General features: G+C 44.0%; 1 pseudogene; it reads right to left on the bottom strand.

Moving 5' to 3' along the window:
• Positions 1 to 5,678: 5,678 nt before the first annotated feature.
• LOC147692660 (uncharacterized) lies at positions 5,679 to 11,138 on the bottom strand (annotated as a pseudogene).
• Between the last annotated feature and the right edge of the window lie 1,136 nt (positions 11,139 to 12,274).

Genomic DNA, 12,274 nt, shown 5'->3' with positions numbered 1-12,274 from the left:
GTTTTTAACACAAATGCCTTTTTTGCCCTGCAGGGGTCCCTCTGGGACTCCATGACCATGTTTAGGGGGTCAGGGTATTGATACCCTGCCCTCTTTTCATATTTTGTAAGTGTTTTGGTTGAAGTGTTGGCAGCTAATTAGAGCTCTGCATTTCCCTGCACGAACTCGTTATTATTTCTGAATTAGCTGCGGCTACAGTTATGACTATCTTGATTCTCTTAAATTCCTAAACAACTACTGAACAGATTAACACCAAATAACTGAAATCATGGTCTGCATAACAAATCTACCTTTCTGCCAAATTTGTTGTAATTCCGTTCAGTGGTTCAGGCTACTGTTATTTCAAGTAACTATAACATGTGCTATAAGGTAACTATAGCTCGCGCCCTCGCCCCATGCACCATTTTCTCATCAATAATTTCACTCCAAATGTTACAGTGACATTATCAATGTTGTCATAGAAGATGTCATAAGTGATGTAATATCTGGGGAAATTAGCTGTGCATCCCGTGGGCTCGAGTTATAGTTACCTTAGGGCACGAGTTATAGTTACTTGAAATAACTATGTCATAATCCACCTACCTAGATCCCAGATCATTCCAATGGGGCAGCGACGCTAGTTCCGGAATTCTCCTGAGACTTGCCCTCGGTTTACAGGAGGAGACACTGCTCCAGAGGCAAATCCCAGGGGGAAGGGGGTTGGGATGGAGAGAGCGTGTAGAGTCAACGATGCTGTGGCTCATCTACTCAACAGCAATACTGTAACAAGCATTCACACCAGTCTGATTAAAGGTACCAGCAGATATGGTACCTGTAAACAAACAAATAATAAGGCTTTAGTCTAGTATTAACTCTATCTCTTAAGGTATCATCTCATGAAAGCTTTTCAAATCTCAACCACCCTTTAATTTTTATTGGTGTGTTGTATAATTTAGATTGTCCGTAGGGGCTCCTTTATCAAAATTTTAAAAACTGTAGTGAGCATGCTTTCAGCATTAAACCCACAAGCAGATTTGGACGGGATTAGCTTCGCCCAAGTCCTCTCTGTCAGAGCTCTGCCAACAGTAAGTACAAGTTGAACAAAAACAAAGGTTACGTTTGTTTGCAGCACGATGTTGCGACTGAGCTCAGCGCATAGTAAAATCAAGTCTGTTAATGAGTCTGTCCATTTCATCATGTTCTTTTTTCCATCCAGGTGCAAGACTAATGCAGGACGTTCTTTGCAATGAGGTCAAAGCCGGGAAACAGGTAAGTGGCAGGCGAAGAGGCTAAACAAAGGGGAGGACTATGGACGGTCATTAAATAAGACTGCTTTAGAATGTTCATTAAGGTTACAATCTAATTGTTTGTAAGAAGGAACAGGTGCAGATTATTAATTTGACGAGGCTGTGTTAGAATCGGGGTCTCTAGTTGGCAGGGGTATGTACCCTAGACCAAGTACGGATCACCGGTTCTGACAGGGTGAGGCTCAAAATAACCTAGACCACCCTCTGGTAGCTTGGCGCAGAGCAGGTAGGCTAAACTCAGGAGGCAATGTGCAAAGTAATTGTGTAACACTCACCCACCATAACACAGTGAAACACCACAAATGGACACTACACCAGTCGTTTATAAAAATATAAAATCTTTATCTATATTTTAGGCGGGAGCAAATCAGTAGAAATTCCACATATATCTTATTCGCAAAATCTGCTGTCAGGGTTCTGAAGTAACCTTGCATGTTCGGTCTGCACTGTATGGGCCTTAGTTCAGTTCCTGGGCTTATGAGGACAAGAAACTGGGCAGGGACTGTGTTCCTTCTGGTCCCCAGATAAGGATTCCTAGCGCGGGGTCAGGCAGAACTAATGTGCCTCTGAATACTCTCAGGCCACCAAAATTAGTTGATAAGCCCCGGTATCGCAAGGGGTTAAACTTCCAGCATGAATGTTTCCCCACCGTGCTCATAGCAAGAATGTGGTTGCAAAGAGTTAGGCAAGCACCTTAAAATTAGTCCCTCTCACATCCGGCTTTTGGCCGTATGATCAGCTGTCCCACGGCCCCCCTCCTCCCCGCCTAGGCAACACAACGAACTGCAGTGTGGGGCGCCTGTTACCCGGGGAGGCCGATCTCATGCTGTGGTTTGCTTCGGAGCAGTCCTCTGGCCGGAGCCTCTCTCGCTCTTGCTGGTGCCACTGGGGGAGAGTCGGAGCAGCTTCCAGGTGTCCGGCGAAGCTTCCCCCACTGACGGGAAGACCACATCCAAGCGTGGCTCTCTTGAAGACACTCCCTTTGCTGGGGCAACCCTCGCACCGGCGTCCAAGCCCAGTGCGGTGTGAGCCTTACGTCACGGGGGGAATCTTCACTGGGCTTCCCTTGGCTCCCGGGCGGTGGCAGTCATTCTGGGCCCTTCACGCTTCACTGCCTCAGCGCTTCGTGGCGCATTCAGGTCCCGGGCAGCGGCGGTGATCGTGGGGGCGGTTTGGATTCCGTTGGCCAATAGCGCTGTGGGGCTGCTTCCAGTGACGTGCTCCTCTAGGGCCAGCGCCGGTTCTCTCAGGCCTTCAGCGCTTCCAGCTCATAGCGCTTTACAGTGCCTCAGGGGTCACGGGCCTCGGTGGTGATTACCGGGTCCTAGTGCTTCTAGCTCACAGCGCCTTACAGTCCAGCTAGGGTCCCCAGGCAGGGGAGGTTCCTACTTGGTCTAGGGTACATACCCCTGCCAACTAGAGACCCCGTTTCTAACAGGCTGTCTTCTAGAAGGTGTTCTAGAATATTGACAAAGGTCGCATTCTACTTTCTTATAGCAATGGAAAAGGTACAGGGGATTACTTTGTTGAGGACTGTCTTCCATAAGGTTCATATTGCGGTCATCAATGCCAGTTGCTTGATGCTTATTCTGGTGGATTTTCTAGATGTTTCTGTGGTGCCTGAAACCTGACCTTGCATATGCATGTAAAACATTTGTAAAAGCTATTAAGCCTTTTCAAACAAACCGGGGAGCACAAGCAGCAGCTAGCTATTATTGTGATAGTCAAGACAGGTGAGCTGTGGCAGGAATCCTGAAACTCTAACTATAACAGCTGAATTTCTATGGTTTCGTGCTTATAAAATCTGAACTTAACTGTAACATCCCATAACCTATGGTTTTGAGTAAATTTACAAGGTTTTGTAAAATTCTAATTCCTAACTATAACGTACCTGTAACCTTTGTTTTTTCTGTGAACCTTTTTTTTTTAATATTAAGCAAAATGCTCATTGCAATGCAAGGTGGGGGGAAGAGTTGAACACAGTGCCTAGCCTGGCATTGTGCTGCCCCCACCCAAGAGATTGCTGCGCCTGCCCCCTCCTCCTTTCCATACATTGTCCAAGTCCCTTTCCCGGCTCTTTCATTATAGCCCTGTGAAGCTGTTGTTCTGCCACTGCCATGAACAGTTAGCTTTCTGCCCCATACATCTCCTCCATGCCGTATGTTGTGAAGCCCCTACCCGTCCCTTCTGTCCTCCATGGTCCTTTGTGCATGGCCCTGCCCCCTCCCTCTTGCCCACCATGGCCAGTGTGCTGCCACTAACCCTCTTGCTTGCCATGCATGGCCTTCTGTGCTGCCACAGCCCCTCCCACCTGCTGTTTGTGGTAGCTTGCTGCCTCTAAGTCCCTCCCACATTCCCTCTGTGTCTGTGTGTATGGCATTTATAGTCTCATTGTTGCCCACCATGTCAGCTTGCTGCTCCAGCCATGCCCCCTTGCTCTCTGCCTATCTTTTCTATGTGCAGATCCCTATCACCTCCCCCCTGCCTTGTTTGGTCGGTTGGAGTGCCCCTGCCCCCTCCCTCCCTCCTGCTCCTCACGGCCTGTTATGCTGCAACAGTCCCTCTGTCAATCCTGTATGGTCAGCTTTCTGCCCTTGCCTCTTTCCCTTCTGCTCGCTGTTGTCCATGAACATGGCCCTGTTCCTTCCATATTGCATTCCGTTGTCTGTTATGCTACACTGCCGTCCTGGTTGCCCTGTGTGGTGTATTGTGATGCTCCAACACCTGACGCCTGCCCTGCAAGGTCAGTTTGGTGCTCCTTCCCATCTCCCCCCTGACCTTTGTTATCCAAGTCCATGACCCTATCCCATTCCTTCTGCCCTAATTTGCCATACTTACCAACAATTTGAAGTTGGCAAGAGGGAGTTTTTGAAAAAAAATACTTGGAGAATTGATTTGCGCCATTCACTTACATTGAAAAAGAGGAGATTTTAGTCAGGAGACAGATCAAATAAATCTCTTTTGGGCTTAAAAACATCGGGAGTCTCCTGCCTGAATTGGGTCTGTTGGCATATATGATTGTACTGCTACAGCCTCTTCCCTCTGCCCTCAATGGTCTTTTATATTGCCACAGCCTCTCTTGACCGTCCTGCATGGTTGATTTGTTGCCCATGCCCCCCTTTCCCATGCACTCCATGGTCCGTTGTGCTACCACTGCCCCTCCCGATTGCCCAGTGTGGTCAACTTGCTGTCCCTGCACCCTCCTCCCTCTCCTCAATTATCCAAGTCTGTGCCACCGACATCTGTTGCCCCACAGTATTCTAATGAACAACTAGATTGCTAATACTCTATATTTATTTCAAAAGTGTGGCACGCCTGACATCATCTTTATGTAATCAACACTGTAATACCTAAAGCATTTCCTTTAGAACTCAGAAAAATGAGAGGATCTTGTTCCCATAGAAATTATGGTTGGTGCTCTAAGAAACTAAACTGAGGGCATATTTTCTGAGTTCCCTAATAGTAACAAAGCACTTTTAAATTATTTGCTATCTTAATGTTTTGTTATCCAGTTGATCACTTGATTATATGTTACACTTAGGAGAGAGAATGTGGTGTTACAGCCAGAGCTGCAGACTTTGCAACTGGAGAACCAGGTTCGAGTTTCGGTGTCAGCTCGATTATCCTGTGATTCCGTGCTAATCACGTAATCTGCCCATGCCTATATCCCAAAAGGAATGTGCCCTTGTGTAATGTAATTGATGCTCATGTAAAGCACTCCTTTACCTTCGGGTCAAGTCTGCACCATATAAAACTGTAAGAAAACAAAGAAATTCTGTCATTTGGCTATTCTTGGGCTACATTTTGGTAATATTTGCACTACATTTGGGCTCTTTTTTCTCTGATGTCCATTTTGGGAGACTAATTTGTTATGAAGCTCCCAAATTTCCTCATTTACTGCAGTATCCTCAGTAGAAAATGCATTCTAGTTTTCCACTTGGATTACCTCAAGATGACAGTCAGATGTGCCACACTTTTGGCATAAATTGAGATTTTCCTAGCCTCGGTGTCAGAAAGGCTAGATTTATTAAAGACACAGAGGCGAGTATGATGCAGTTTCTTCTTGCTTTATTTTCACAGCAGCCAAGCAAGAAGTACGTTTCCCATAAAAAACAATGTAAAGAAATACAGTATGACATCACAATACATCCACCAATAAAATGTTGAGTGCACCAATAATTATGTTGACTGCGAACAACAAGTTCTCTTTCCTTGAGGTGGGAAGTTAAACAGATAAGTCAAAAACAAAGAAAAACTGATAAACGAATAAAGAACATAACAATAATGTCCAACAAACAGATCAAAAAGATCTGAAAAAAATGTCCAAAACACAGTTGAAGAAATCCAAGGATAGAAGAGCAGTTCTTTGAATCAGGTGAAGGCCCATCCAGTTTAAGAGGAAGTGCTGGTAGAAGTAGCCGGCACTGCAAAATAAAGGGAGGGTTAGAAAAAAGAGGTGGGATAATACTTGCCTCTGTGTCTTTAATAAAATCTAGCCTTTCTGAAACCAAGGCTATGAAAATCTTAATTGTATTACAAGACACAGAGGCTCCTACTATGCAAGTTCAAAGCATTGCAATCACAGAATCTGAAACATGAACAATTGGTTTACAGTAAAAAGTTCTGAATCTACTCACCTTTGACCAATCTGCAGATTGGAGCATATTGTGTAAAGAAGCACCAGCCCAAAAAGCCTGAGAAGCCATAGCTCCTCTGGCAGCATGGTCATCAAAGGAGGAAATGTCAATACCAGCGAGAGACATAATCCATTTTACCCAATGAGCTAAAGAAGGGGAGGAAACAGGGTTTTGAGGTCTTTCAAAAGAAATAAGTAACTAAGGGGACGAAGGGAGTCTCAAATCAGCAGTTCGTGAAACATAAGTCTTCAAACAATTACCCACACACATTTTACGTTGAGAAGGAAAAAAGGGATAGAAAATAGAGGATAGATTCGTTTCAGTGCATCTATGAACTTGGAAAGAGACAAGAGAAGAGAGGTGAAAAGAGGTTACTTCTAATCCTCTCACATCAGAAACACATTTCAAAGAAATAATACATAAAAGCATAGTAAGTTTAGCAGAAAGCGGCTTGAGAGAAAGAAAAACATTATCTGGCCAATCAATAAACAATATAAGCACCAAATTAACATCCTACATACAAATGTATTTAGGAAGAGGTGGTTTAACGTGTCGTACTCCCTTTAATAGGCAACAAACCAAGGGATGTTCACCAATGGGTCTTCCATTGACACGTAGATGTTCAGCAGAAATAGCAGATCTATATGTATTGATGGACCGATAAGCTTTGGCTTGAGAAGCTAAGCTAGCTAAAAAATGTACCACTAAGATGACATTGGCTGAAATGGGATCTGAATTCCTGTCCAAACACCAGCTACACCAGGCGAGCCAGGCGGACTTATAGACCCTAGAGGTACCAGGGGCCCATGACTGTCTTATGAATTGGGTAGCTTCTTCCGAAATTCGTGGGGTTCTCCAGGATGAGCCGAAATCCTCCAAGCAATCAATATCAGGGATTCTTCTAGGAATATGCTGTGCTGATGTCCCAATGTGTTGAGTACAAGATCCGGGAAAGGAGGAATCAAAACCAAAAAGTCAGAGGACTTTTCCAACAGAGAGGGAGACCACGGTTGGGCCTGCCAAAAGGGAGTTACCAAAACAAGGGAAGAAAGTTGCCTGCGTCCTCTCGCGAGAACTCGAGCTATGAGAAGAAAAGGAGGAAAAGCATACAGAAGATTCTGAGGCCAATGTTGGAGAAAGGCATCCGTTTTGAGGGCTTGAGGATCCGGTCTCCAACTGAAAAAGGAAGAAAGTTGGGGATTCAGCCGAGAAGCAAAAAGATCTATTGACATTTTCCCGAAGATGAAGGGTGCAAACTCCAATCGCTGGAGTCTTGAAGATATCTGGAATGCCAGTGTGCTACAACATTCAACTTCCCTGGAAGGTGAACTGCTCAAACAGAAAGATTGTGTTTTAGGCATTAATCCCAAAGATGTCAGGCTAAATCCACTAGAACCTTTGACCTTGTACCTCCTAGATCAGTGTTTCCCAAACTGTGGTCCGCGGACCCCCAGGGGTCCCTGACACATTCCCAGGGGGTCCGCAGGCAGCAGTTTTAAAAGCACTGCAAAGTATCTTATTTAATTAGCAGTTTTCAAAGAAGAATAAAAGTGTCAAGATAACGACAGTGATTAATTTCCCTGCTGGAGAGACATGAGAGTTGTGTCTAGTGGCAGCTGTGACTGAACTAATGTAGCACAGAGGGTTAATATGCCTACTGCAAAGAAAGTGTACCATGCATTTTAAAAAACAGTATTTGATATGCATAGGTCAGTGGGTTACTGCTTTTGTCAGAGAGATTCTTTTGTTACAGTGCTGTTCATAAGTGACAATCATGAAATCTAGCACAGTGTTTAAAAAACTGTCATCAAACAGCTGCTTGCAAACTGCAAGGTACAAGTTAGTGACTTATGTTTTTTCGCAGTCTTTCAGTATCCTGATGCTTCTAAAAAGGTTTAGTTGGGTGGAAATACATTTTTATTGTTAAAGTCAATGCTAACCACTGTGTTATGTTCTGGATCCTGAGTTTGTGCTTCTCTAGACCAGCACTCCATGAGTTTGTGCTTCTCCAGACCAGCCTCCTTGGCTTAACAACACACTCCACTACTTCAGAAACGCAGGGCTGCACCATATTTACAAGAATATGGTGAAGCCCTGCATTTCCCCTGCGCTGGAGCTACACTTAACGGGGGAAGATTGTTTATGTACAGGAAGGTCCCCCATCGTGCACATTAACAATCTTCAAAGGTCATTTTGTCACTTCGATGTGTGCTGCTTAATGCATCGCACATGGAAGTTACAAAATGTCATTTTTTTAAAAGATTGTTGATGTGCAGGACGGGTCGCCTTCCTGAACATAAACAATCCAAGGCGTTTTGCAAAAACGAGGAGAAATGAAGCGAGGACTTAATTTTGGCGCTGCTTCCCATTTACGCTGCTCTTGTAAATAGGGGGCAGCATCAAAATCAATAGAAGTTGCAGGGGAAACGCCCACCGCAACACCCACTTCCCACCCCTTTCACGCTACGCATTGTGTGAAAGGGGGACTTATTTATAAGGAACTGTTAAGCCACGTTATAAATAAGGCAAAGCCCCTATCAGAAACGTCTCAAAAAGTGATGTTCCTATGATGATAGGGGCTTGTAAATATGCCCCTAAAATCATTAGTAATTTGAGTATTTGTTTTGTGTGCACCTATGTGTTCATTTTTTCCGAATTACTGTTTTAATGTTTGAAATTTAAATCCTACAAATTGCTTGGGGGTCCCCGGCTTCCAGTCGTGACTCAATGGGGGTCCTCGGGAGTTAAAAGTTTGGGAACCACTGTCCTAGATGATTGATATATCTGACCATGCGAAGAAGAATGGTACAACTTACTCTGTTTTTGGTGAAAGACTGGATGGCAAAGGAACCTGCAAGCATCTCTAAACTGTTGATGTGCAAGAAGGACTCCTTCTAAGACCATACGCCTCCAGTCGAGAACTCGCCACATCTTGCGCTCCAACCTGTCCTACTTGCATCGGATTCCAATACTAGATCTGGGGCGGCAGAGAAGATAGTTCTTCCATTCCAGGTGTCTAGATGTTGAAGCCACCACAAAAGTTCCTCCTTGGACCCCTGGTCGAGAGCAATGGGATCTGAGTAGGCAAGGACCCTGTGAAGATGACAGAAGGCATACTAACTGAGCCAAAGACCTGAGAGAAAAAAACAGAAACACGAGAGAGAATGACAAATCTCCTTCTTTATAAGAGAAACTTTGTGAGATGGAAGTTGGAGGATGGAACAGGAGGTATCTATGAGGAAACCAAGAAACTCCAACTGTTGTGAAGGCACCAAGACAGATTTCTGAAGATTCACGAGAAAACCTAGTCGAAATAAGAGATTCTGACATAGATGAAGATGAGATAGTAGAAGGGCTCTCTCTTGGGCCATGATAAGAATATTGTCGATGTATATAATGAGACAAATTCCTTGAACTCTTAGAAAAGCCACCACTGGACATAAGATCTTGGTGAAACACCAAGGGGCTGAAGACAGTCCGAACGAAAGCACCTTGTAATGATAAACAATATCTTTCCATTGAAACTAAAGAAACGATAGGTAAGCGTCCTGAAGATCGAGTTTGACCAGCAAATCGCCCTGGATAAGAATGTCTCTGAGATGTAAGATGGTTTCCATTTTGAAATGCTGATAAACTACAAAACTGTTGAAATCCTTTAGATTTAGGACCAAACGAAAACTTTCTGTTCTTTTTCTGAACTTGAAAAACGTTGCTGAAAAAACCTGAAGGATCAAAGTGTCCTTGTTGAATTGCCTGTTGGAAAGGACGGATGCAATTTCGTTGCAAATTATATTGTTCTGATCTAGGAAAAATTGAAGGGGAAGGGGTAGGTAATGTTTAACTGCAGTATGATAGAACTCTATGAGATAACCTTGAACCGACTGGATGAGCCAGGGATCTGTGGAAAGAGAAATCAAAGACTCTAGAAACAAAGCCAATCTGCCCCCAACCAAAGGAGGACCAGAATTGGAAACACTTACCGGAGTACTTTTCTCCTTTATTCCTTTATCCTCTGGACCGGACGCTTCTGGAACGTCGAGGATAGAACTGGGGTTTGTATCCAGAATAGGAGTTGGATTGACCCTCCTGATTGAAGGAGCCTCTGTTGAAGGAGCAGCCAGCAAAGCGACTCCGACATTTGCCGGCCCTGGTAAAAATCTGAGGGGTAAAAATCTTTTAAGAGAAGTTTGGGCTTTATCAATAGTGGCAAAAGTGGAGACATATTTAGCCAATTCTTTAATAAAGGAGTCGCCAAAAAGAAGAACTTTAGCGGAAGAAATCTCTTCCTTGGAAGCCAAAGAAACTAATTTGGGATCAATCTTAAGTAGAAGGCTTGTCCTTCATTCCAACAAAATATGAGCATTAGCTTTCCCCAAAATACAAATAGACCGTTGGGCCCAATTAGAAAGGGTATCTGGGTCCACCGTAGTACCTTCCATTTTGGCTTCTTCAGTCAGATCGAAAATTCTGGTTAGAGGACCAACCAAGTCCAACAATCTATCCTGGAAATTAGACCAGGCTCTATCCACTTCTTTCTTGGGTTCTTTGCCAAACTTGGTAAAAAAAATCAGCATATTAGGATCAATAACAGGAGTATTAGTCACATTATTAGGAAGGGAAGGACGGGGACACTCTGATTTAAGTTTATTTCTCGTGGACTCATGAATGGAATTAAGGAAATAAAAAGAAATATATTCAGCCACATGGTCAGAAGGGAACCATTCAGTAGAGTTGTTAGGGTGGTGAATAAGAGAAGGATTAAACATAGGTTCACCTAATAAGGCCACTAAATCATAAGACTCAGGGTGAGACGCACCACCATCATCAGGAGGAATTTTACGCCTTTTCTCCTGAGGCCCGTGAATAGAAAGGTCATTTATTCCATCCAAAACATCTGAGTCATCTAATATATCAACATCATCATCAGTATCCCTTAAATGCGAAATAACTATAGGGAAAGAGGGAGCACCCGATTTAGACACCTCTCGGGTGGGAGGACCAACTCTAATAAAATACCCTTAAAGGAGTCAGGAGGGGCAGGGCGTTTTTTACTTTTAACAGAAGACCCTCCACAAGAAGCAAACATCCTGAGCAAGGAAGATTCCAAATTCTTTGAAATGTTCAAAATCGAAACAGAAACAGCTGTTAAGCCAGAATCGTTGATAAAAGACTTCAAATTATCTTTAAACTGCGGAGAATCGTCCTCTTCAGCCATGTTGAATTGATAGAATAACAATCCCTAAAGGAAACAAGCATTGGCATAGCCAATAGGTCTCGCCTTTGGGACCTTATAAGTGTTTAGCCAGAGTTTTTGGCTTGGCCTTTGTTTTTAAGCTATGTAGTGGGGCAGGGTGGCTGCTGTGCAGCAAATTGAAAAGTTATAATAAACAAGAATGGCCACATTCCTAGAGGAGCAAAAAAGATCAACCGATGGAGAAGGGAGAGCAGGTCAGAGAAGAGACGGCGAGGGGGACACAGAAAGGCACGTACGGGACTGTGAGAGAGCAAGTGTGATTGTCAGCCACACAGAAAGAGAGGCAAAGGGAGAGATGTAGAGAAAGGAGATTCTCGCAGAGTTACGTGGAGTGAGAAAGAGACAGATAGTCAGAGGTAAAGAAGAAGTGAGGGGGGAGAACGAGACAGACAGAGAAAGCAGAACGGAAGAGAAAAAGAAAGCGTCGCCGAGATAGAGCACCATATATCCGTGAGGTGGAAGAGGGTGGGAAGAACTGAGAGAGACAAAGAAAGTACAGCGACAGAGGTACAGAAAAAGAAAAGAGACTAAGAGAGTGCCACTGATATAGAGGTAACAGGTGAATCCAACATAGAAAAAAGAAGTAGAGACGAATGGAGTGAGAAGATGAGATCAAAACGAGGCGGCAAGGTTAAAGAATGACAAATATAGGTGAAAGGGTGACACAGGGGAAGGGGTCACGATAGGAAGAGACTCAGACAAACAGGGAACGAAGGTAGGTACAGACCTGTAAAAAGGGAAAGTCAGAGAGCGAAGAAGGGAAGGGCATAGAGACATATCCTTTGGAATAAAGCAATAGAGGAAGACCAGGAAACAATGACAGAGATAAGAAAGAGTGTAAGTGAGAAATGGCAGAGGGGAAAAGAGACACTGCGAACGAGAAGTAGGTCGTGAGTGCGCAATGAGAGTTAACAAGAGACAGAGCAAATGTAAATAAATAAACTTTGAGTAAGGGGGTGGGCACTGTCATTTATATAGCGCCCATCACAGAATCGAAGCTCTATTGACCCGAAATATGCAAACAAATCAACAGTTGAAGATGAAATATGCCAGAGACCAGCCAGGAAGTAACAAAGTCAGAGACATAGAAAGAGGGA

Source organism: Lissotriton vulgaris, chromosome 9, assembly GCF_964263255.1.
Source record: "Lissotriton vulgaris chromosome 9, aLisVul1.2, whole genome shotgun sequence".
Classification (NCBI taxonomy): domain Eukaryota; kingdom Metazoa; phylum Chordata; class Amphibia; order Caudata; family Salamandridae; genus Lissotriton; species Lissotriton vulgaris.
The sequence above is the reverse complement of the archived record's forward strand: the minus strand, read 5'-3'. Positions and strand labels throughout refer to the sequence as shown.